General features: G+C 44.3%; 1 long non-coding RNA gene across 4 annotated transcripts in view; it reads right to left on the bottom strand.

Annotated features, from left to right (window-relative positions):
- The window catches only part of LOC142796333 (uncharacterized), a 62424-nt gene extending 39466 nt beyond the window's left edge, over positions 1 to 22958 (bottom strand). For 2 of the 4 annotated variants that reach the window (XR_012893754.1, XR_012893753.1), the window contains exons 1-2: positions 21063 to 22958; positions 19355 to 19580 (exon numbers count right to left, since the gene is read on the bottom strand). This is a non-coding gene — a long non-coding RNA (uncharacterized LOC142796333). Of the gene's footprint in view, positions 1 to 12736; positions 19581 to 21062 lie in introns of those variants that run through there. The other 2 variants (XR_012893755.1, XR_012893752.1) reach the window with 2 other exon arrangements.
- Between the last annotated feature and the right edge of the window lie 1216 nt (positions 22959 to 24174).

The following is a 24174-nucleotide window of genomic DNA, read 5'->3' as shown; positions in this document are numbered from 1 at the left end:
TAGCTAACGCGAAAATTAACAATAGCTACTAATTTGTTTTCCTTCGCCCACAGTCTTCTCAATAGCACAATTTACAAGAGCCAACTTCTTGAAGCGCAACATGTCAGGTCAGGTACAGCTGCAAGGTCAAAGATTTTCACAATGAAATTGCGAATTCAATACGCATCGCCCTATCTGCACCCAAGGCAACGGCATCTTAGCTGAACTAAGCATAAAATGAAGAACAAGAACGACATTCTATCATCAGCAGGCAATCATTCGGTGTCGAAAAAGGACAGCAAGCTGTTCGGACAGTATAAAAACAACCATCATGTGAACTCGAATACATTGAGCATGAATTCAGTAGAGCAGCTGTGGAAATCCAAGCGTAGGTATAGATGGGATCTCACATTAGATATTCACTCTGGGTGAGAGCTGGGATGCCTTTCAAAAGAGCCCTGAGGCAATGCGTTGAAAGCTGTTTCACTAAGGCTCTCACAAATGCATCTTTCTCTATCGTAAAAATGGAGAAAAGAATCTTGCTGCTGCGTTCGACAATGCGCGAAATGTGATTACAAAGTTTCCAGAAACTTCCAGTTCGGATGTCTGACGGTGTACATGTCATATTTTGAAATGACTGGGAAGATCCATACGCACTTTCTGCTCGCACATAAAAAGTTAATGGCTAGCAACACAAACCCTTGCTTGCAAATTGTGAGAGAAAAACAACAAAAAAAGCAGCCCTTAAAGTCAGTGAAAATCACGTGCCAGCAGAAGCCGTTTCCATCATCACGACAATCAGAGCGCAGGCACTCTTATCCGCGTAATCCTTGTTAGAAGCAGAGATTCGGAAAGCTCTTGTGCATATAATTTAGAAGTTATTCATTAGTTTCTATGTGGTAACCTTTAAAGTGTACATGACAGTGCTCCTGTAAGTTACAGAGGAACGTTTATTGTAAAGATTAACTTGTAACTTGCTAAGGCGCAACGTGCATTAAAAGAACTATGCCTGTCTCCTCATAGATGTACTACAATCTTCTGACATTATATTTATGCCATAAGTCTTTAAGATTAAGTTCTTGAGATATACAGTACTCTACTAAATACATAGCGGCATGGGATTAGACCCTCAGCCTCTGCGCATCTCGTGCCGAGGGTTTCAACGAGACTGATAGCGCCACATGAAACTTCTAGAGGTCGCGGTTTTTTATTCAATTTAAAGAGTGAACTGCGTATGGCTTTCATTGCAACAAAATAAATAATGATACACTGAAAAAGATGCCGCTGGATCAACCATGATTCTTGTATGGTAGTGTCTGTGAGAAATAAATGTATTGGTGGCTTTGTTCTTTATGCTAACACAAATAATACATGCACGAGCATAAGATATGAAACTATCACTCAAGTGCAAAGCGAATTAAAGTCCGAGAACGGAAGAAGAAAAAAAACTATTTGTTGAAAATGTCAAAATATTGTCACGTGCGTCCTGAGAGAAGGATGAAGGCGACAGTGCATACGTGCGTCTGCATGTTTTTATGCAGAGCGCAACAACGAAAAAGACGAGGAACTCTCCGGCGCGCGGTAAAAAAAAAAGGCCAACCCGCTTCAAATATGCCCTCGTTCTTCACATCGCGACACTGGTGGAGGTGTGGGGGCCTGCAACCTGATGCAGGAAAGCGTGTTTCTGGACCGTACAACCAGTCCGAAGCCTCAACATCTTGTTACGACTCCAGTACACCGATTCAACCGGCTCCTACTAGGCCTAAATCCAGAACTCTTCATCGCATCTCCTCTTACCAACAAGGCACCTCTGCAACGTCTGCGAATCTTCCTCCGGTCCAGACGACTCATTCTTACCAGGTAACTGTTGAGCTTCCTCTTGTTCCCGAAGACTTCCGGGGAGAACCGTATGAAAATGTCGAGGACGGGCTCCACCAGTTCAAGCGGACCACTGTGGTGAATTGCTGTAGCGCGCAAGACAAACTTGGCCGTTCCTGATTCGCAATGGAAAATAGCGCTCGCCCATGATAGAAGAACAGAAACCTATTTTCCAAACCTAGGACAATTTCCGCCAAAATATGTCGAGATGTTCCTGAGTGCGGACTAACGGGATCTCACACAACAGATGATTGAAGCGCGCGTGCAAGAGTCAAACGAAAGCGTCGCAGTGTTCACTGAGGATATGGCCCGTCTATTTCGCCGCGCGGGCCCTGACATGCCTGAGGCAAGGAAAGAGTTTCACCTGATTTTGGGAGCTAAGGAACCGCTTTTCACCGGCCTTGTACGAAATCCAACAACAACAGTGGATGAATTAATCAAAGAGGGGACTGTCATCGAGCGGGCACTCCGGCAACGATGCCGCCACTTTGACCGCCTGCCCGACCAAATCCTGTTGGTGCCGCCACTCTAAACGCTGCCGTTTCCGAAAGCTCTCTACGGCGAACGATTAGGCAAACAATGCGGAATCAGCTGCAGGCCCTCGGCCTTCCGTCTACTGAGCCTCCAGTTGCTTCTGTTGCGTAAATCGTGCGCCGCGAACTACGGCAAGCCTTTCCATCGCCGGCGCCACCACCTGAACCCAGTCCATTGATCTATGTTGATGCCGTCCGCCGACATCTGCCTGCCCCAGAAAAAGCACCCTTTCAGCCACGGCCCATTACCTTGCCTTGGTGGCAGCGGTAACTTGTGCGGGGACCGCCAATACGCCGGACCGACTCGTGGCGCAATGCCGACTGCCGACCCCTTTTTTTCCACTGCGGCGAACCAGGCCACATCTCTCCCTACTGCTGTCATCGAGAAGCCAGGTTTGGAAACTTTTCTCGTCCCACTTCATTTTATTTTAAAGATCCTCCTGACTATGGTGCTGTTCACCTGCTGACCAACCAAGCGTCTTCGCCAAGTCGTCGCTGGTGGTCTCCTTCATCTGCTCGAGGTCACACTTTCCCCAATTGCCAAATTATTCTGACGCCGTCAGAAACCGCTCTCCAAGCCCGTGCCAAAGAAACGTATTGCCTCGACTTCCCGGGGCAAGGTTGCCAATCGCCGACATGCCAAAGAGAGCCCCTTCCTTCTACACAAAGATGACATGGTGACGGTGATGATGAAGGCGACAACAAGCACGAGTACTAATGCCGATGAAATTGTACATGCCGACCTTAGCGTAATTATAGGCGGACACTACGTAACAGCACTGGTTGACACTGGTGCCGACTTCTCGAATATGCGACAAGAGCTTGCCGACAGACTTGAGAAGGCCAAGACGCAGTGGAGTGGGCCGAGCGTAAGGAGTGCTGGTGGACAGCTAATGAAGCCAACCGGTAAATGCACCGCTCAGCTGGTAATAATTGATTCGAACTTTGTCGCCGCTTTTGTCATTTTACGAGACTGTTCTAAAGAGCTGATTTTGGGTAGGATCTTCTGCGAGATTACGGTGCTGTCATCAACATTACAGAACGTATCGTCACTTTTTCCGCCCATCCTTACGTCGACACCACTACTTAAGAACAACTGCAACGTTTACATGTAGCCGATGATGTGATGCTCCTGCTGAGATCTTGCTGCCTTGTGTCGTTGTTATGTGAACGGCCGTGCCATAATAATGTGATAGTGGAGCAAATAGACATGTTATTGCTTACGCAAGGTGTTTCGATAGTGAGAGGCATTGTGGCACTAACTGATGGGTGGGCAGAAGTGCTCCTCACCAACTTCAGCAACGAGCGCCATCACATCCAGAAGGGCACCGTAATTGCCTTCTATGACAATGTAGACCAAGCCAGAGATTGCTTCACTTTTCAGCCAGACGACGCGACCATCCCAGGCTCGACACCTTTGCCTGTCAACATTTGCTCTTCACTATCGCCCTAGGATAAACAGCGCCTACTAGAGCTGATACACCAGTTCAAAACTGTTTATTGTGCACGTCGAAAGTCAGGCAAACACTACTGACCCGGCACCCAATCATCGTTGGAGAAATTACGAGACCAATTCGACCCCCATACCGTGTGGCTCCAAAAGAACGCAAAGAGAACCAAAAGCAAGTTGAGAAGATGCTCCAAGAGGACGTAATACAGCCTTCCGAGAGTCCCTGGACATCCTCCGTGGTATTGGTGAAAAAGAAAGACGGCAGTTTGCGTTTCTTTAGAGATTGCTGCAAGTTAAACCAAGTCACGTAGAAAGGTGTCTAGCCACTGCCACGCATAGACGACTCCCTTGATCGGCTGCGGCATGCACGCTATTTCTCATCGATGAACCTGAAAAGTGGCTTATGGCCAATAGAGGTCGACGAGAGAGACCATGGGAAAACTGCCTTCTTAACGCCCGACGGTCTTTATGAATTTAAAGTGCTTCCATGAGGGTTATGCTCAGTGCCAGCCACTTTTCAGCATTTAATGGACACTGTGCTATCAGGACTGAAGTGGCAGACATGCTTGGTCTATCTAGACGACATTATTGTCTTCTCAGTGACATTCGAGGAACACCTAAGTCGATTATTTGCAGTTCTACAAGCTATACGTTCAGATGGCCTCACATTAAAACCAGTGAAGTGCCATTTCGGTTTTAGCGAACTTTGATTCTTAAACCACGTGGTCAGCCATGAACGTGTTCAAAGTGACCCGGCCGAAATTGACGCTGTCACAAAGTTTCCCGCACCGCAGGACAAAAAAGCAGTGAGACGTTTCTTAGGCCTCTGCGCTTATTACCGACGATTCATCGCCAACTTTTCGTCTATTGCGGCGCCTTTGACACGGCTCACACGAGAGGATATCCCCTTTTTTAGGGGCAAAAATGTCCAAACTGCATTCAACTAATTACACCAACACCTCCAAACTCCTCCGGTTATGGCACACTTCAACGAGGAAGCGCCAACAGTACTTCACACCAACGCAAGCAATGTAGGCCTGGGCGCCGTACTGATACAATAGTAAGATAACTCCGAGAAAGTGATTGCCTACGGCAGCAGAGCTCTCTGTCACATGGAAGAGAACTACTCGACTACCGAGAAAGAGTGCCTCACCATGGTCTGGCGGTTCTGAAATTTCAACCGTATCTGTACGGCCGCTCAATCAAGGTCGTCAGCGATCACCACACGCTTTGCATGCTCACAAACTTGAAAGACCCATCCGGCCGTTTAGCACGCTGGAGCCTTCAACTTCAAGAGTTTGATATGACCATAATTTAAAAATCAGGGAAGAAGCACACCAACGCAGACTATCTCGCGCGGTCACCCGTCGAGCCTGCCGCTATTAATGACGAGTCTATGGACGCTGCATTCTTGAAAGTCATCAATGCAGCCGCTATTTCACAAGAGCAGCGCAGTGACCCTGACCTGCTTCCGCTTATCGACTTCTTAGAAGGAGGACGTGAAGACGTGCCGCGAGTTTTTTTGAGAGGACTGCCATCTTTTTGTTTAAGAAACGACGTTCTATGCAAAAAAAAAACTTTTCTCCCACCAGCAGCCCATACTTGCTCGTCGTCCCTGCATCACTGCGAAAAGAAATTCTGGAAGCCTACCATAACGAAGTCACCTCCGGGCATCTGGACTACACTCAAACATTGTCCTATCTGCAAAACAGTTAATACTGGCCGAACCTACCTGCCGCTGTAAAACATCACGTCCAAACATGTGCCGACTATCAAAGACGCAAAGCACTCTTCGGCAGGCCGGAAGGCTTATTACATTCGGTCCAAGCACCAGCAGAGCCATTCGCTCAAATCGGAATAGATTTCCTGAGCCCATTCCCAACTTCTACCACAGGGAACAGATGGATTATTGTCCTTACCGATTACTTATTACTTGTCTCGCTACGCCGAAACTAAAGCCATGCTGAGGGCCACAACAGCAGAAGCGGCTCGTTTCTTGATAAAAAACGTCGTCCTTGGGCACGTTGCTCCAACAGTTCTCATCAGGGATACAGGAACTGTGTTCATGGCAGAACGTTTGGAGTCGGTTCTCAGGCTCAGTGGTACAGCTCACCGGTGAACTACGGCGTATCATTCACAAACAGACTAACAGAGCGGCTTAATGGGACCCTCGCAGACATTCTCTGCGTGTATGCCGACACAGAACAAAAGAACTGGGATGAAATCTCGCCTTATGTGACCTTTTCCTATAATACCGCCTGGCAGGAAACTACCGGCATGACGCTGTTTATTTTAGTACACAGGCGGGAAGTCACTACAACGTTGAACGCTATGCTGCCGCACGAGTGTGACGACACTCACGTTGACGCCGAAGAATTTGCTGAGTGCGCCGAAGAAGTCTGACAGCTAGCGCGCGGGCGTATTTGTCACCAGAAACACAAAGATGCGAAACGGTGCGACCTACGACCTAAATTGGTAACCTACACACCAGGCGACAAGGTATGGGTCTGGATCCCATTACGTCAACGCGCACTTTCAGAGAAGCTATTACGACAATACTTCGGCCCATATCGAGTCATCCGACGATTGAACAACATCTACTACGAAGTTATTCCCGACGGCGATTGCAGTTTCAGTGGCCAAAACCGCTCACCCGAGACCATGCACGTCATCCTAATGAAACCCTACTTGTCCAGCTAACTCTCGTTTGTCCTGTGGGTACCGGTGCATGTGTGCGTTTTTATAAGTAGAGCGTCTTGGCTGTGCATCGGGACGATGTCATTTTTTGGGGGAGGCAAATGTCTTGCGTGTCCTGCGAGAAAGATAAAGGCGGCAATGCTTATGCGCATCTGCATGCTTTTATGCAGAACACAACAACGAGAAAGACGAGGAACTCTCTGGTGCACGGTAAAAGAAATGATCGACCCGCTGCTTTCTCAGCTTCTTCAAATACAACCTCTGTCTTCACATCGGGACAATATACATCCATTACGTCAACTTGTATTTCTGCATAATAAAAAAAGTTCTTTTCCTCAGAATAACAAGTTTTCCTGTGCTGGTCGTACTTTCCCCGAAAGCATATTTTGTATTCGCATACAGAGCAAGAAAAGATATGAAGCGAGAATGTTATCATGTCAGAAGACAGGTCAATTTGGACGCGCTATCTTTCAGCAGATGCCACTGTCAGTAACTGCTATCATGTGAAGTAACAAAAAACTAACTAAATAAATAAAAAACAACTACAGTATATTAAAATAAGAGCCTCTGGCTTCTGCGGCGCAACCAAGTATAACACAGAGCAGTGCCGATTCTCGGCATATCATTACAATCACATCCCACGCAGGCCTCATGTAGAGTAAAAATAACGTTAGGTGTAATAGAGCCTTTTCGAAGAGCAAATGAACAAACAAGCGTCACAAAGTGCTAATAGCGCCATGACTGTTTCCTACCTCAGAAAAAACGTGATTTAGTCACTGTGGGTCAATTGCGAGTGTACTGTAGTAGTTGCCCCACAGTAATAAAAAAAAAAGATACTCTAGAAACGCTGCTGTTTCACTTTCAATGTGAATGTGCTGTGTCTTGCTCGTAGGTCTGTGGTTTTCTTTAGATCAGTCGGTTTGAAAGCAATACACGTGAAGTCTGTTATTCAGGCCATAGGCGATACTGTGCTAGCATCAGCGTTAGCGAAAGTGCAGACGGGTAGGGGGTGATTAGTTTGCAGTAGACAAGCAGGCTCACACTACAGCATGCTTAGAGTTCGTATTTTTCAAATGAATTATTTCTCTCCTGGTTCGTTCTTACAGCGATGTTTTCTTGTTCCAGTGCATGTACATGAGGTGGCGTATTTCATATTTAAGCTAGTAGCACAACCTGTAAGTAAACTCGTTAAATGCTCGAAATAATCAGTTTTTTGCATCTGTTGTAGCTGCGTACAGTATGTTTTTTTCATGCAGCATTCTTATGCTGTTCTAACTTATTATATAACACATTCACTCCTACTTTTGTTATCACGAAAAATTTGCGTATTTTCTACAAACTTGATAGGGTGTGTGATAGTATACCCTATCGGCTTTGTTCGTTTCTAAGTCTGTAGATAAATACATTAGCATTCTTTATGCGTGCAGCGTTACAACAAATATTTTTGACCTAAAATGGCTGTTTTCTTGACTGGGCCTTTGCGCAACGAAATTTTCTTTGTTATCTATTCTATTTTTTTTCTCAGTGCATTTGACACACGGAAAGCGGTCAATCTACTCAGCGTTGCTTTGTTGTCGAATGAAGCTGTTGAGTGGGAGAAATAAATTTATTAGGTTACCACGTTGTTACTGAGATATGGCTCCTGAGTGCCTCCTCCCAGTAGGACTCACTGGTGAGAGGTCCTCGAGGCCATTAAAAGCAGTCCAGAGGACAAAAGGAAGTCCAGAGGGCCCACGAACTGGCGGAACGCCACAATGTTCCCGCCCCGACTCGGGCGTCGCCTACAGTAGCGTCTGCTAGAGTTTCCCTCGTGGACACCCTGGTGGCTTAAACTTCTCAGGACCATATGATGAAGTTCTTGACTGACTGGATTACCACGTTGGAAGTGAGTTGATGTCCCTTGCAAGTGGCGCGAGAGTTCCACCATGAAGTTGGCTTTTATTTGCCTTTTCAGTAAAAACTGTTGCACTTTTTTAGTCCTTGTTTTGTTTTATCAATTTTGTATCCGAAGTGGAGAACAACCCCAGCACAATACCGAGGAAAGGCCAACAGCATCCACCTTTTACTGATGCGTATTGCGTTGGCTGAGCCCTTTACAGCCACCTTTATTTGATTCAACATCCTTAGCGCGAAAGACTGAAACTTCTACTGCATGTGGGTGTACTTCATTATTCAACGCCAATGCTACCACGCACTATGAGAAATATTTATAGTTTAACGGTGCTAATTAAAAAAAATTTTCATATCGAGAACAGCATATTAGCGTAAAACATCCACGAGCCTCTCATATGCGTAAACTACGACAAACCTGTAAACAATTTCAAACCAGTGAAGACAAATGCACAATAATGTTCCTACCAGGTTACAAAACGTAATTATTCTAATGCACACTCGTGCCTCGTTACCGATGTTTCACTGAGGCAGGCACATCTTTTTCCTTATGCAGTATGCACCACTTCAATATCCTATAGACTGGTTTCCAGAAGTCTTAGATATTACAGCCTGAATAAATTTAGCTACATAACCATTATAATAATAAGGTAACCTGAATCGTCATACCTCCTTGTATTCACTGAGTGCTCATGTTATTTTACCATAATGTTAATGCACTAGGCCATTTGTCCTGTAAGGGATCCCTCTCCTTCCCCTCAACATTCTGTACTCTATAACATATTTATAGGTACAGCACTTTCAGTCACAAAATTTGTTCATCAAGAGCGCATACATTCTATTGTTCTCGATTTGTTGATTGTTGGCTTTTGTAGGAATATGTTTCTTGTTATATATTTTTCGGCTTGCTAAACCGTGGTACCGTATCAAGCACTTTAGACGTTCGTTCGTTTGCGTGAATAATGTCCTGCTTTAGACCCACCCCCCATGGGAGGCCCCAAGTGGACTTACAAGATAAATGAACGAATAAACGAATGAATAAAGCATAGTGAGAGAACAAGGCGGAAAATGTTTATATAGACGCTGAATGATGTGCTGAGAAATATGTCACAGGTATTGTGGTATAGCGTATACAGCAGATGCGCTTTTTACCGCCATCATTTCAAATCTCTGCTTGGTGTCTGCATGCTCAACTGTGTTTTGAAATTGTGTTGAGTTATTGCGGATGTTTTTCAATACCTGTATATGTGCAATATCTGCATATTTACGGTCATGCATATGTTGAGTTTTCTTTTGCTTCCATATTTATTAGATGCTGGTTAATAAAGTGTCAGTTTTTACCATTTTATTTTCAACCTTTAGAGCTTCATTTTGCTGTCATATTTAGGTTAATGTTGAAATTCTTGTTTACCTTGCAATGATCATGATTGAAATGTCCACCCTTCTGTTATCGCCTGCGTCTGATTACAGTATTTAAAGATAAATTAAAATAAATACTGGTAAGTAGAAATATTCCACTAAAACAGGACACAGGAAGTTGGACCTGACTCCCATTTTTCCTGCCCCACCGTGGTGGTCTAGTGACTAAGGTACTCCGCTGCTGACCTGCAGATCGCGGGATGAAATCCAGGCTGTGGCAGCTGCATTTCCGATGGAGGCGGAAATGTTGTAGGCCCGTGTGCTCAGATTTGGGTGCACGTTAAAAGCCGCAGGTGGTTGAAATTTCCGGAGCCCTCCACTACGGTGTCTCTCATAATCTTATGGTGGTTTCGGGTTGTTAAACCTCACATGTCAATCATTCAATACAATTTTTCTCTTTCTGCTTCAGCGCAAACAGAAATAAAGTTGAAAGGAAGTCTCTCCAGTTATCTGTTTGTTTCTAGCAAGCTACTGGTTGCGCTGCAGACTTTGTCGTTTTATTGGGCTTTCAAAAGTAACGAGTGGCAAGTTTGCTAAAACGTTGAAAGTTGACAGCCACGTTATAAAAATGAATTTTATCAAAGCGTAATACCTTATTCTTGCTAGAAAACTGGTATGAGTTACAGCTGCTTCGATGCAAATCAAAAGCACGCCCTGGGCGGAATGGTACTAACGGTCGTTGCCACTTCCAGAGAGAGAGATATAGAGAGAGGCGGCTACTTCATCAAGGTTCGTTACCGATAACTGGGAGAGTGCCCCCGCTCCCATCCGGCAATTCCCACGTCGGTACCAACAGCAGGCTCTCATTATAAGTGCACCATTAGATTGCATATGCTGCACACACGTGCTGGTACTATGAGGTGCAATAGAAAGATGCTAACGAGTTCCAGACAGCATATACCCTACATCCAGTGGAAGGGAGCTGACGAGATTGTTATAAAGTTTGTCTTTGGGGAACTTACTTGTGACCTGTGCCATATTTTAATAATTTGCGAAAACCCCCATGCCCAAGCAGATAATAATAGCCTACATTTAGACTGCCTCACATGTCTCTAAAAACCTATGCTAGTGAAATACTTTGCGCTTAACGTTTCAATTATAGACCGGCAGTCGAAAGCTTGTAACGTGACTAGCACAGAATATAAAGAGCTCTCGTTTGACCAACAGATATAATGTGAAGAAAAAAATCAAGGCAAGCTATCATTATGTCGCGGGTGGCTTCAAAGCAGCCAAAGTGCATGATTCTGAAAACTACTCCGACTGCTTCTATATATAGAATTCGGAGGAACACTCTATAAATAATCTATGGTTGCCTCGCCAATGGGGTTTCGTAAATATGGCACTCGATTGCAAACCCGAAGTTCGCGGAATGAAATTTCAACTGTGGCGGCTGCAATTTCAATATAGGCTAAAATGCCTGAGGCCTGTACACTTAGATTTAAGTGCACGTTATAGAACGACAGGAGGTCGATTTTTTTGTAGTTTTTCCACAGCGGCGTCTTTCATAATCATGTCGTAATATCGGGACGTTACACCCCAGAAAACAACAACGATGGCTTGTTTCTAGGTGGTCTTACCCGACTGATGGAGGTGTTTGGTTGGTTGATACTAGGTTGTCGCTAATCTTTCTCGAAGTTGTTGCTAAGCTGTTTTTTAATACAGAGAGGTTACAGGTAAAACACAGACAGCCTCGTACACGACAGAAGTGTCCAAACTGCAGAGAGAGAAACTGGCACTGAAACGATATCCGCACTTCCGTAGTCTCCATGCAGCCGCTGTTTCTTTTCCCGTTTCCTAGTATTTCTCCGATATGCAAATTCAGAATCTTCGGCCTGCCACCGTCATTTTAGGCATTTGTTGTACTAACTGTCGCTATTTTTTCTTATCAGTGGTGAGTTATGGTATATAGCTTATCCACGAACTGTAGAACATACCCGTTTATGGGAATAATAGTTTTCTGGTAGGTTACGTTTAAAGTCAACGCTGTACATGAATATCTAGAAAATACCGTTGTGCTATAGCCAAGGAGTAACCTTCGTTTCCACACGTATTATTTCTTTTAAAATTCCTGATTTCGTTTTTACTCTAAACTATTTAGTTAAAGCTGAACTCCAAGCTTTTGGGTTTCAAACAATGTGGTAGAATAGCTAGCTTCTTACTTCTAGAAACACCAAAACAGACACGTAAAACACGTGAAAGGCACAGCCGAGAACGCATGCCAGATGAATCCTCTGCCGCACATAAGATTGAATATGCACCGAATCGTTGGGAAGGGGGTTTTCTGCGCTGTAGTCTCGGCATGGCGCTCTAGAAACACTTCCCTAAATTGAATCACGACATCTGTAATGTGCTTTTCGGCAGAAACGTGGCTAGGTTTGAACTCATTGATGGCGCTACTTATGAGAAATATTTGAGCAGATGGCGTAGTGGTGCCTCAATTAAAGCAGCTGGAGTTCAATGACAACACACTACAGTGCACGCTTAGCAGGTGTTTCGCGACTTGGCGCAGTTTTATCCTGAGTCTTGTGATTAAAATATGCATGTCTGTTTAACTGATTCACGGTTGTCTTTCATTGTATATTATTTTGATCATTTCTTTTTTACCTCTTACGAAGATACTTGGCCTCAGTCAGTCGGTAGTTTTTGTTAAATACCGACGTTTTCAGCACAATGTCATTGTTATGCCATTACTTCGACCAATTGAAAATCTTGCAATATCACTGTTGTGTTTGCTTATTTGTACATTTATAGACTTAAAAGCTTTTGAATTACAGATTGAGCAATATGATATGATCACAAATCAATTTCCGACTATTCATGAAGAAATGTACAATAATAAAATCTAAAAGTTACGAAGTGTAAAACAATAAATATACAAAGTGTGTGCAAGTATTGTTTTAATGCACGGTACTTTTATTGATTCAAAAGGTGTCACAGTGGCCAATTAGTGCGCAGTGCTTTTCTCCATCTGTTGTTTACGCATAGCGACCCTACAGTTAACGTAATTATTCGATTAAGAACCAATAACGAATTTTTTAAAGTTACTGAAACAATCTTTACTTTTTCGGCACACATGTAGGTATCAATGTAGATGCCACTCTTCAAGCCATTTCATAGTTAATAGTTGACAGTGTAAATAGTACAATGAATGTACCTTGTGCTTTCTCAGGCTTGATTAGTGGTTGGTTTTCATTAACGGTGTATAAACAAAGAAAGCAGCTCTCAATATTTCTGTACAACGCGCATTGATAGCGAGCATCTAGTTACGACAGACTTAATGACTGCAAGTTTTTCCCGAGGGCTTATTGGTCAGCTATGTGGTCGTTGCGATCGCACGTGCTTCGTGACGACAGCTGCCAAAAAAAAAACAAAGCAAGTTTGTCACACTCACCATCACGAATACGAGAAGCACTGACTAACACAGCCAGGTATGCATGCACATATATAAATAATAGATAATGAGCACGAGTGCACGACCACCGCTGTAGCTTTATCGGGGAAAGAATCACAGACGCGTAATCCGAAGGTCGCAGTTCTGGCCCCTTTAAGTGGCAAGTTGCCTTTACGTCCACCTAAATATCTTTATTTATTTTTATTTATTTATTTATTTATTTATTTTCATACCTCAAGGGCCTCCTAGAAAGAGGCATTACATGAGGGGTGGTACAAGTGACAAACTAGAACAAAAAACGAGGGTAGGGGTGAGGGGGAGGTGTGCTACCAACATAATTATATACAAGACCGTAACAACAATAACTGAGTGAAGAAGCATAAAAGTAACTACATGGCCGGACACGCTACAAGTTTTACATTGGGACCAATCAGAGCTTAAACAGCTTGGATAACCGCGCTTCACAGCAGTACAATGGTGCAAACATACAAGTCAGAATGCAAACAACGGCAATGAGCTAGGTAGCTATAAATTTGGTAAAAACAGAAAATCTTCACATCTATATCACGATTACTACGGTACGCCAGAAACAGTTCAACTATGTACCTGTACAACTACTTCGGCTTTCTTGCCTTTTGCCTTTCAGTGATGTTTCATCAGCAAAAAAAAAAGAAAGAGCTATTTATAACCTTCTCCTAATTCAGTAAGTTATGCCATAAGGGCATACACGCCAAATACTTGCTCATTATAGGCAAGGCACAAGTGCTCGTTGCGCATTAATGGGTATAGATTTTCTTGATCTTTTATTCTATAGCAGGCAACCATCATAGAATAATTTTAAGTGCGCGAAATATTTGGAAGAATCACTGGCCTTTTTATGTTACGAATCAGAATCTTTGATTGATTGATTTGTGGGGTTTAACGTCCCAAAACCACCATATGATTATGAGAGACGCCGTAGTGGAGGGTTCTGGAAATTTTGACCACCTGGGGTACTCAGAATCTTTGAGGAAAGCTTTTTTGTGCAAATGCTTTCCGAGTTAATTATTTAGGTGCCTTTGCGATGCCTGAAAAAGTTTTACAAACCAAATTTAATGAGGAAGTGAATGTCACGCTTCTTAAATGCTATTCATTAAGGTTTCTATAAGCATGAATTCCGGTGCAATTTCAACCATATTTATATTATATATTTATAATGTAACTTTAACAACCCTCAAAGCACTAGGGTGGTTCATGTAATGCAGACACTTAGCAATAATTTTAAACAAGCAATAAACGATGAGTGAAAATCGAAACTAAGGGAGGCAGCTGCCAAGTGGTGGGTAATGACGGCACGAAATAAGCTACATGGCATCATGGCTAGCCAGCGTGTTAACATTGCACAGGTGCTTACTTTCGACGGGAAAAGCAAGTTGGCGATGTCATTGAACGTGGAATCACCCTGTGTTAGCCCCTTTGAACTTATCAATGACGAGTGCAGTGGCGCCTGCTGCTACATAAAGAGCGCAGAAACATCACCTCTTGATTTCGACCCACCGGCGCGTGAAGTACCTTACGTGCCCTGCATCGACCTCCTTGTTGCTCAATATTGCACGTAAGACCTCATGTCAATGACGACTTACAGAATATGACGCTAACAAAGCCAAAGTGCGCCCCCGTCGTCGTCACCTCGTAAAAGGAAGCGCACGCTGCTTGCACCTGTAGGGCAGGTTAAGGCTAAAAAGGATAGGTATTTTACGCCACTTACGCAAGGTGGCTTGCGTTTACATGTGTGCGTTGGTGTAGAACCAATATTTATTCAGCTCATTTTCTAAAAAAACTAATTAAGTTATAGTTGTACAGGTTGACATATTTTATCTGAGTTCTAAATGAAACATCGGTTGGAAATTTTATTACAGCAGTTAAATTTGAAACGTCGCTAGGGCTCCCCAAAGGCCCAAAGGTTTTCGAGAACTGCACCCAAGTGATCATACTATCGCTAACTTATCGCCGTAGGCTTGTTTATGATGATTGTGCGTGCTGAACGAGTAGAGTGCAGATTCACCCCGCTTATGTTCCGTTGATATCTGCATCAAATAAGTTATGGCTGTGTTATTGTCATCCTCAATCTAATATCTCTGACACGACATCGTATTTTTCGTGAAATGAACGATGCTATTGTCTACACTGTACATGCACTGGGTAGTTTTCATGTTCTCGTCATCTTCATGCTGTTATTTTAGTAGCAGTGAGGTGAATGTGGTGATGTCACTGCCGCTGCAGTGACGTTTTCGTTCTGATACTGTTATCGTACGTGCATAAGTATTTCTCCATTTTTTGCGCAAAATAAATGCGTGGGACTGAACATTGATTAACCTGAACACATTACGTACAAAAATAAATTAACTTAGTTAAAAGACCGTGGTGCTATCGTCTGCAACCGTGTTCATCATCGTTGTTTTGCGTTATAAAACATTTACGAAACTAACTGACCCTACAATCTTACCGTATTCTCAATATTTACATACATTATTCGTTTTCAGTAATATAAGTAGTATTGAGTGCCTAATACTTAACTACTATTCCTTTATTACCCTTCTGATCAATTGTCAGTCAGTGTGACGATTCTGCCGGTGGGCTACTGTAGACTTGACGGTATAGGTCAATAACGAGAACGATAGTTAATCAGCTAAAATAACCTTCAGCAGACTGACCCTTCATCACTAATAAACACGTGCTGTGTCGCTTGCTTGCGTATCTTAGTTGAAGCTAAGAGCAGCTTCACACGTGGCCTCGAAGAGAGGAAACTGGCTCGCTTCGCCGACCAAGTGGCCGGAAAACCACGCAGCACGGCCAGCGTGCAAGAATCGCTCCGAGACCAGATTTTCCGCCACGCGAAACCGGATTCGGTTTCCGATTCGCAGCCTTGGTTGCACTAGATTGGAACACGTGACCAAACCAGCCGGCCGCAGATTCAACATGGCAGCACAGGCGTCGGCGGTGGCTCGCACCGACTCAAATTGCAAGCTACCCGTGCAGCACGACCAGGCTTGACGGCCTAAATAAGGACGCGTTCATCGAGCGTCTGCATTGGATCACGATCGCTGAGAACTCCTGAAGAAGACGGGGCAGCGGCAGCCAGTCAGCACGCCCCAACATGTCTCGCTTTGGCGTACAGCCGGTTGAAACCGCGCCACCGCAGTCGGCGCGTTCACTCGTGTCGTTTCTGCAGGCCATTTCCCGGAACAAAAATTGAAAATGTGCGAGCTTTTTATTTTCACTACTTTGTGTCAATAACTAGAATACGAACTTTTGTCTTCAGAGAGCAGGCAAAATCGAGACAATTGTCAAGGTGGTGACGGCAGTGGTGGCGGGATGGGGCAGAACGATTGTGAACAACATAGGCGCGCGCTGTCGAGGTTTTCCGGGTGCTCTGGCGTTTTTGTTCTCTCCTCACTTTCGTAGTGTGAACGTGGCATAAGAGTCACGACACCATCGAGTGTGTAAGGGTCATAACACCTGCTTCGGCCAATTCTGGAAAGGGATTACTAGGGCGGCACATTCCTAGCAGATCTGCGTGGACGTTCCAATTTGGGCATTTGGCTTGCTTCTTCATCTCTTTTCAAGACAGAGAGGGGGTAGGAAGCTTAGAGGTGGAAGAGGAGGGAGCGTTAAGTCAGCATAGATGATTCGCTGCGCCGGATGAAATCGATGGCGGGCCTTTCGCAAGCCAGGATCACTCGCGCGAGGTGCTAGTCAACCGCTGTCGCGTGAAGTCTTCTTCAAATTCACGTCTGGCTTTGCGATGAGCTTGTTTGAAGTTGAGCACACCGCGAACGCAATTCTCATGGCCACAGCCGACGCCAGATTATCGCGACGTATGCGTGGACTGCGCAGCTATACCTTTATAGAAGCCCTGTGCCTCTCTCCTTCTAACCTCATTAGGTCAAATCATATAGGAACAACCACAGATTAGACACTTCGTTTTTATTGGTCTATTTATTGTCTCCCATTTTTCTGTCGTTTGTTGGCATGCCATCAATTCTATGAATTCCGAGTTGAGATGGGCGTTAGCCTTAGTACTCAACTTGATTCTCTTTGCCCGTTGAAAAAACATAAATATGAAGGGGATTAATAAATTCAGTTTATCCTTAACGTGTAGGTAAACAAGAAACATCCCGCATGGTTTCACGCGGGTTGCTTAAAAACAGAAATAATGTTAGAGATTAGACAAGCTGCTAATTAATGGCGAACGGCATTGATTCGAAGGATTATGTGGTGTTACTGCAACGTACCAAGTACCTTTTGCGAAAAACAAAAAAAAGAAAAGTGACTAACAATCTTCTTATCGTGTAGTTATGAACGAGGCTTTGTTTCCTGTAAAAAACACACTTCACATCAAACAGGTTGTGTACGTCAGTTGGGATACGTTCATGCACACTGCCCAATAGCAGTCCCTTGTTATCAGGCTGGCAGCTTTTCCCCCCAACGAACAAAGAACAGGCGCTCGAAATCACAGGCACTTTTGAAACAAAATGGCTTATCGAAATGGTGCCTCTGACAGATTTTTATCACCGGAAAGTCTGCAGGAGTAACCTACAGCAGCCAAGGTTTTATTGTGATGCCACTTGAGGCAAGGCAGTGGTTCGGGCGATCTCCTAAAGTGACTTATGGGTCGAAATTAGACAAACAGACAGGCTCGAGAATTCTTTATGCTCCTCGCTGTATTCGTAAACTCTATCAGCTTACGACTGCTTTTTGCCTACCGCAGACCCATCTATATCACCACAATTGCATGTTTCACTCCATTTTATTTTTATCGCGCGTGCATTATCATCTCATTTAGAGACAAGTATTTTATTACTGATGTTAATATTATATACACGCTGTTTCAAGAAACTTGTAAAAAATTTTCAGAAAAATGGAAATGCGATATTTGTGCTATGTTTGTGGCTACACGAATTATAGTATACCAAATACAATCATTTTAGATGAAACCTGTAGAACAAAAAAATAATCAAGTAAATCATTAGTCGAGATATGTGATTATTTTTAATTGCAGAATCGAATTTGGTCATATGAAGAAGCTATTTTGAAAGTTTGAGAAAGTGGCCTTTCCTGTTGTTTAGAAAGTTTTGAAATTCAGGCAAGTTTGGGCAATAAACCACATTTGAAGCGCGAAAGAATGCAATCATCACAGTTTTCCCAAAGGTGCGGAACGAGTGAGCGACGTCATATTAACTTTCAACCAACACTGTTGTGTGCCTCTGTGGGCTGTGGGCAACGCTGGCTAATACGGCACTTATGGTGCACACACCTTTAAAAACATGGAATAACTACTACACTAATCGTTGCCTTGACAGGTTACATAATTAAGATCGTCTGCTTGCCACGCTCATTAGTGTGCCGGTTTAGGTTTTGACACTAAACTCACTAAAATTTGGATTTTTCAGGATATCTAATACCTGAAAATTTTGCTATACCTCAAAGCATCATTAGATGCCTTCCACTAGAGAAATAAAATTGTGAAGGCAGAGAGCACGCTGCAATATCCTGATATGTGAAGGTTTCTATGCAAAATGATCCTGTGTAAGCTCACTGCCAGGCAATCCTATGTTTCATCAGTGATCCCCATTCTGTAATTTCTGCTGCCATGATACACGTGAAAACTTCTGTATCTCATCTTCATACTCATTCCTAAACGTGAAGCATTTCTTTCTCCACTGCAGGCACTTTTGCCGATCTATCTATCTATCTATCTATCTATCTATCTATCTATCTATCTATTTATCTATCTATTTGTTTATCTGTCCGCCTGCGTCAGCAGGCTGTCATGAGCAGCCCTTAAAATATTGGGTAAATCAAAATTGGTATAAGAAAATAAGATGGTTTGGTGATTATGACTCACTGGTCATGACAGTAAGCCTGTCACAGTACCACCAAGTACTCCGTCAAATTCCACCATACAAGTGTGGCACATACCCGTATACCTACCTGTGTGGTGAGTATGTGCCACAAATATGTGAGTATTCAAAATCAAGATAGGAGCCAACAGATGTTAACACGTAGTCGGATAATCAGGGTGTGCAGTGGAGGTACTTCAGGCAGGCTTGCCATTGGTTCAATGGGAGGACCTACCTTTGCCAAAGGCTCCTTGACATCATTGGCGTGTTAGCTTTAAAGGCGTTATAGGTGACATCACCTCCTGTTCGGACGTCTATCCCTGTCTGTAATCGCCGTCTGAGAACGGAGGAGCACGAATAAACTTTACTATCAGAAGCCAGCAGGCTTGGGTGGCCGCAACTACACCTCCCATGAGGGCACGTCAAGGGCTTGCCTCGATGCCGCCTCACGGGCATGCTGACTGAAAAGAAAAAAAATCTATGAAGCAGAACAGTGCAGCCTTCGCTTCATTTCAAGTTAGGTTGCAATCGTACAGTGTTCTGTTTACGAATATAGGGATACGGGAAAGCAAATAGAAGAAAAATCACAGCAATATCTACAGAGTGAGTGATGATAATGAAGCATTACTCCATCTGTCCGCACGTCCCAACGGACGGACATAGGCAAGGACGTACAGTTGGAAGCACGGACGGACTCACGGATGGATGGACAGATACTGTTTGTTATTGTCGACTCTAGTCACAAGAATATTGCCATAGGATCAATTAGTACACTTTAACATCTGTCAGCCAGGCGTGGCGTCTACGCTAATGCGCATTCTGGAACGGACTGTAACGTCGGAATAACATGTGAGCCGTATGGAACTGCCGACACACAGATACAGCTTTCACGGATATTGCCGTTTAGTTTGCCAGTCTTTCACCACGTTCCGCATGACCTTTACCTTTGAAATCTCGCTCGATGTTGAGAAATGCTTCGCGGCAATAACAGAAAAAAAACTAAAAAAAAAGTTGGAGACGTGGCTTCGTTTGCCGCCGTTCGTCGTCAATGACGACAGAGATAAGACCGGCGAGTTGTAACGTTGAAGAGGCTAGTCGTCCTTCGATTCTGCGGCAACGAATCATTCTACGCACCAGGAAAAAGAACGCTGCCAAATTGCACCAGAAATCTTCAAAAGAGAGCCAAACGTATTCTTTTCTTTCTTAGAGCATTGGTTATATGCCCATCGTTTGTCCAGTTCATGACGTAGAGGAGAAGCCACGATCATGCTGGCGTGGCCGCGGCGTCAAGCAAAATTAAGAACAGCTGTGCCTAGCTAAACAAACGTAACCATAAGCGAGCCTCATAAAGCCATGTCGATCATCGTAAAACCTAATTAGCTACGCATAACTAAGCTAATGAGCTAATGAAATGATACCACAATAAACCCTATTTAGGACGAGCCACGCAAGGTAAGATGTGCGAAGCTTAGTCCAATACTAGTCAAGACCGAGCATATATATATATATATATATATATATATATATATATATATATATATATATATATGAATATATATATATATATATATATATATGTATAAATATATATATATATATATATATATATATATATATATATATATATATATATATATATATATATATATATATATATATATATATATACATAACTCGGCCACCAGGGGGCCCGGGTTGGTTGAGGGGTTTCACAACAGCTCGGCATTCGGACCTCAAATCTCCGTCAAAACGGTGAGTAATAATCTAAATTTCCTCGCATGGTTTTATGAGGCTTCGGAGCACTTTGAGGAGCACGGTTTAGCCACCCAAATTAGTTACAACTTCAGAAATTAACGACTCATACTTCGGGTAAGCCTAACAACAGCAGCCACTGGCTCCACTTCGATCAAATCAGGAATTCCGCAAGAAAAGCTACTACGCACCTGGAAAACCACCCTCGATTCTTCTTGGGACGTTCCGGAGCCTCGCCGCTACCATTTTATCTTGAATCTGCGGGAAAAACGGTTTTTCTTCACCGAAAATCAACTGTGAGTAACACGTGTATCCGCCTTATGGGGGCTGCCATGTTGACAGGGGACTTTAGCACCTGCCCCCTCGTGCTCAAAGATTGAATGAAAAGGCAAAAGATCACAACAAATATTGGTAACTTTATTAAATCACGCAGAAGGAGGATTTCGGGCTCTGAGCTGAATCTTACCAGTTTCTGACCGGCGAAAACAAACCCACAAGCAATTTTTCCCACCTTATAACCATAAGGGGGCCGCCATCTTGTGTGGGACCAAGCCACTTTGAGGACAACGACTCATATCTCGGCTTTTACACACCCCAGGACGACAAATAAGATCCCAATTGATTCGTTAAAATCTGGAGATAGCCGTAGAAAAAACCGCGAGCGCCCAGTTCAACTGAGAGCGTCAAAAAAGACTTATTTAGAAGACACACTCAGTGTTGCCGGACTGCTGTTACTGCTTGAGCTGGGTTTGGCGAAACAGCTTCCACAGCGAATTGAGCCCACCGCAACTGCTCCTCCACCTCTTAGCCAATAAGCACAGATTATTCCAACTGCGGGAGCGGGACCGGCCGCGTCAGCAGCACGGGTAAGTGAGCTCTGCACATATCTACCTATAACATATCTACCTATAACTTTAGCAATTTTGGTCCTAGAAGGGTCAGAGTGGTGTATATTTGTTCGTGAAGATACAAGGAGTTCAACCGCTACAAATACTGCTATTACAAACGAAAATTTTAAATTTTAAGAACGGAAAACGGTGTGAATCTGTGAAAACAGCAACAGTCGGACCATGTGCCCGGTGCCGCGCAGTTCCAAACCGGAAAAAAATCGCGTGTTGATGGAACTACAATAAGAGGCCTGAGGTGCGGCCTCACCGGTAACCACCGCCTGGAACGCACTTCCTCACCAGAGAAGGATTGGGCACCCTGGTGCAGTATCTGGCCACTACCTCCCACATGGATACGCCAAATAACTGGCGTATGGATACGCCATAAAAAGGCCGGAACCGTGTCGCTCTTGGCCAAATGCCGTCACTTGGGACCTCTCGCAGTGTTCGTTTGATTACAATCGCTTGCTACGGCCATCTTTGCTTTGGAGGCGGGGACTCCTTTGGGCACAGCGCATCTGTTTTGACGAATACGAAACTTCTCTTTCCGTGCGCGCTGTGCTGCGAAATACTTTTCATGCAAGAATTCCATCGCTGTTCGTTTCCGTGATTGGTTTTTGCACCATCTGCTGCCAGACCAAGACTAGTGATGGCCGAAAGCTTTCTATGATACCGCTCGTTAAGCAAAATGATCGAGTTGCCACAAAAAACATTGTTACATACAATCGCAAATGAGAACTTCAGGCCGACATTCTTGAATTCACTTTACGAAGTAAGTTGCGCGTCTCTCATTATGGGTATGGTTTCATGTTTGCTGTACTAAATGCGTGCTCTAACACCATAGTCAAGTCGCCTTTAATAGTGCAGGATGTCGCGATCTCTCACTCAGGTTTCATTAACGCTTCTGCGGGTGCTGTTTTTTTTGTCAGCAATACATCGTTACGTGAACTGCTTGTCGTCATGCGCCGACTAGTTTGAGTTCGCGGTACTGGTTTGTGCGCTTACAATGTACGCGGAAAGACGCTCGAAATTTTGATTAGAGAACTCCAGAGATATCACGTTGCTATGTTGAATAAACAAACCTGGAGTGCATAAACTCACAATAAGATTGGTACTTTCCATTAAATTTTCTTGCGTGCTCGTATATTTCAGACCAAATCGCTCTCTGTGGTTCGTTTACGGTGACCGATCAGCCGGGGTACTCGCGGTGCAAGGGCATGCAGCGATGCAAAGCGTGCATGCCTTTGAGTAGCGCCGCCGCGGTGGTCTAGTGGCTTAGGTATTCGGATGCTGACCCTCAGGTCACGTGACCATATCCTGGCTGCGGCGGCTGCATTTCCGATCGAGGCGGAAATGTTGTAGGCCCGTGTACTCAGATTTGGGTGCACGTTAAAGAACACCAGGTGGTCAAAATTTCCGGAGGCCTTCACTACGGCGTCTCTCATAATCAAATGGTAGTTTTGGGACGTTAAACCCCACAAATCAGCATGCCTTTGAGTCATTGCGTGCGTACATCGTTTAGAAACCTCACACATACGTGTCGTTTCGAGTGATAGTTTATTTGCTATTTCGTGTGAAGGATTATACCCACGAGTGGAGCTCTCGTCAAGTAATCGCGTATGGTGGCACGTTGGTTCATTCATACGCTAGCTCATTCTTTCAGTGATGTAGTTCGTACGAGAGATACGTCCACGAGGCGCACTTCGGAAATTTATTTGGTGTGCCTAGCCACTTACAAAACAACCACGGCTGTTCGAGCGTATAAACTGTGCACCTTCTGACATCATTAAGGCCTTAGATGCCTCACCAAACGTTGAAATTGGCCGTCGGCGACATTGTCGTACAGCGTTGACAGTGACAACGCGAGCTGTTGCTTTCACTGCATGACAGTCGCTGTGAATGCTCTCCACACATATTGTATACCCTATATACGGCGAAGCTTGCACCACGCATGCGCTTAGTAGGGAAAGACAGTCACAGGGTCTCATCGGGCGTTATCGCGCCTGCTAACAGAAAGGTAAGCCATAGCAGCCACACAAGAACGTTCGAGCGATGCTATTTACAGTGTAAAGCTTATTCGTAGACGCCCTGAACTATGGGTCAATAAAAAAACGGGGGTTCTCGCTAAGCTTCACATGATTGCGTTTGAAAACATACATACTAAGAGGTCATGCGCACATATTTAACATCTGGTCACGGCGACGCCGAGTGATGCGATCGAGGCGTGATCACACGTACGCGTTGCGCGTGCGTGTGATCTGTCCTGGGCCAACGTTACACTCGTGAGATACTTTTAGGGTGAGTTAGACGGTTGGCACGAACGCTCTCAGCCCGCTGTCTGCCGAGCAAGCGCTCTGGTTGTTAAAGGGCGTCTGCTACGCAAGACAAATGCAGGTGGCATTCATCTTGCGCAGGT

This window comes from Rhipicephalus microplus, chromosome 2 (genome assembly GCF_043290135.1).
Source record: "Rhipicephalus microplus isolate Deutch F79 chromosome 2, USDA_Rmic, whole genome shotgun sequence".
NCBI classification, from domain to species: Eukaryota; Metazoa; Arthropoda; class Arachnida; order Ixodida; family Ixodidae; genus Rhipicephalus; species Rhipicephalus microplus.
Note: the sequence above shows the minus strand (reverse complement) of the source record. Positions and strands in the feature narration are given on the sequence as shown.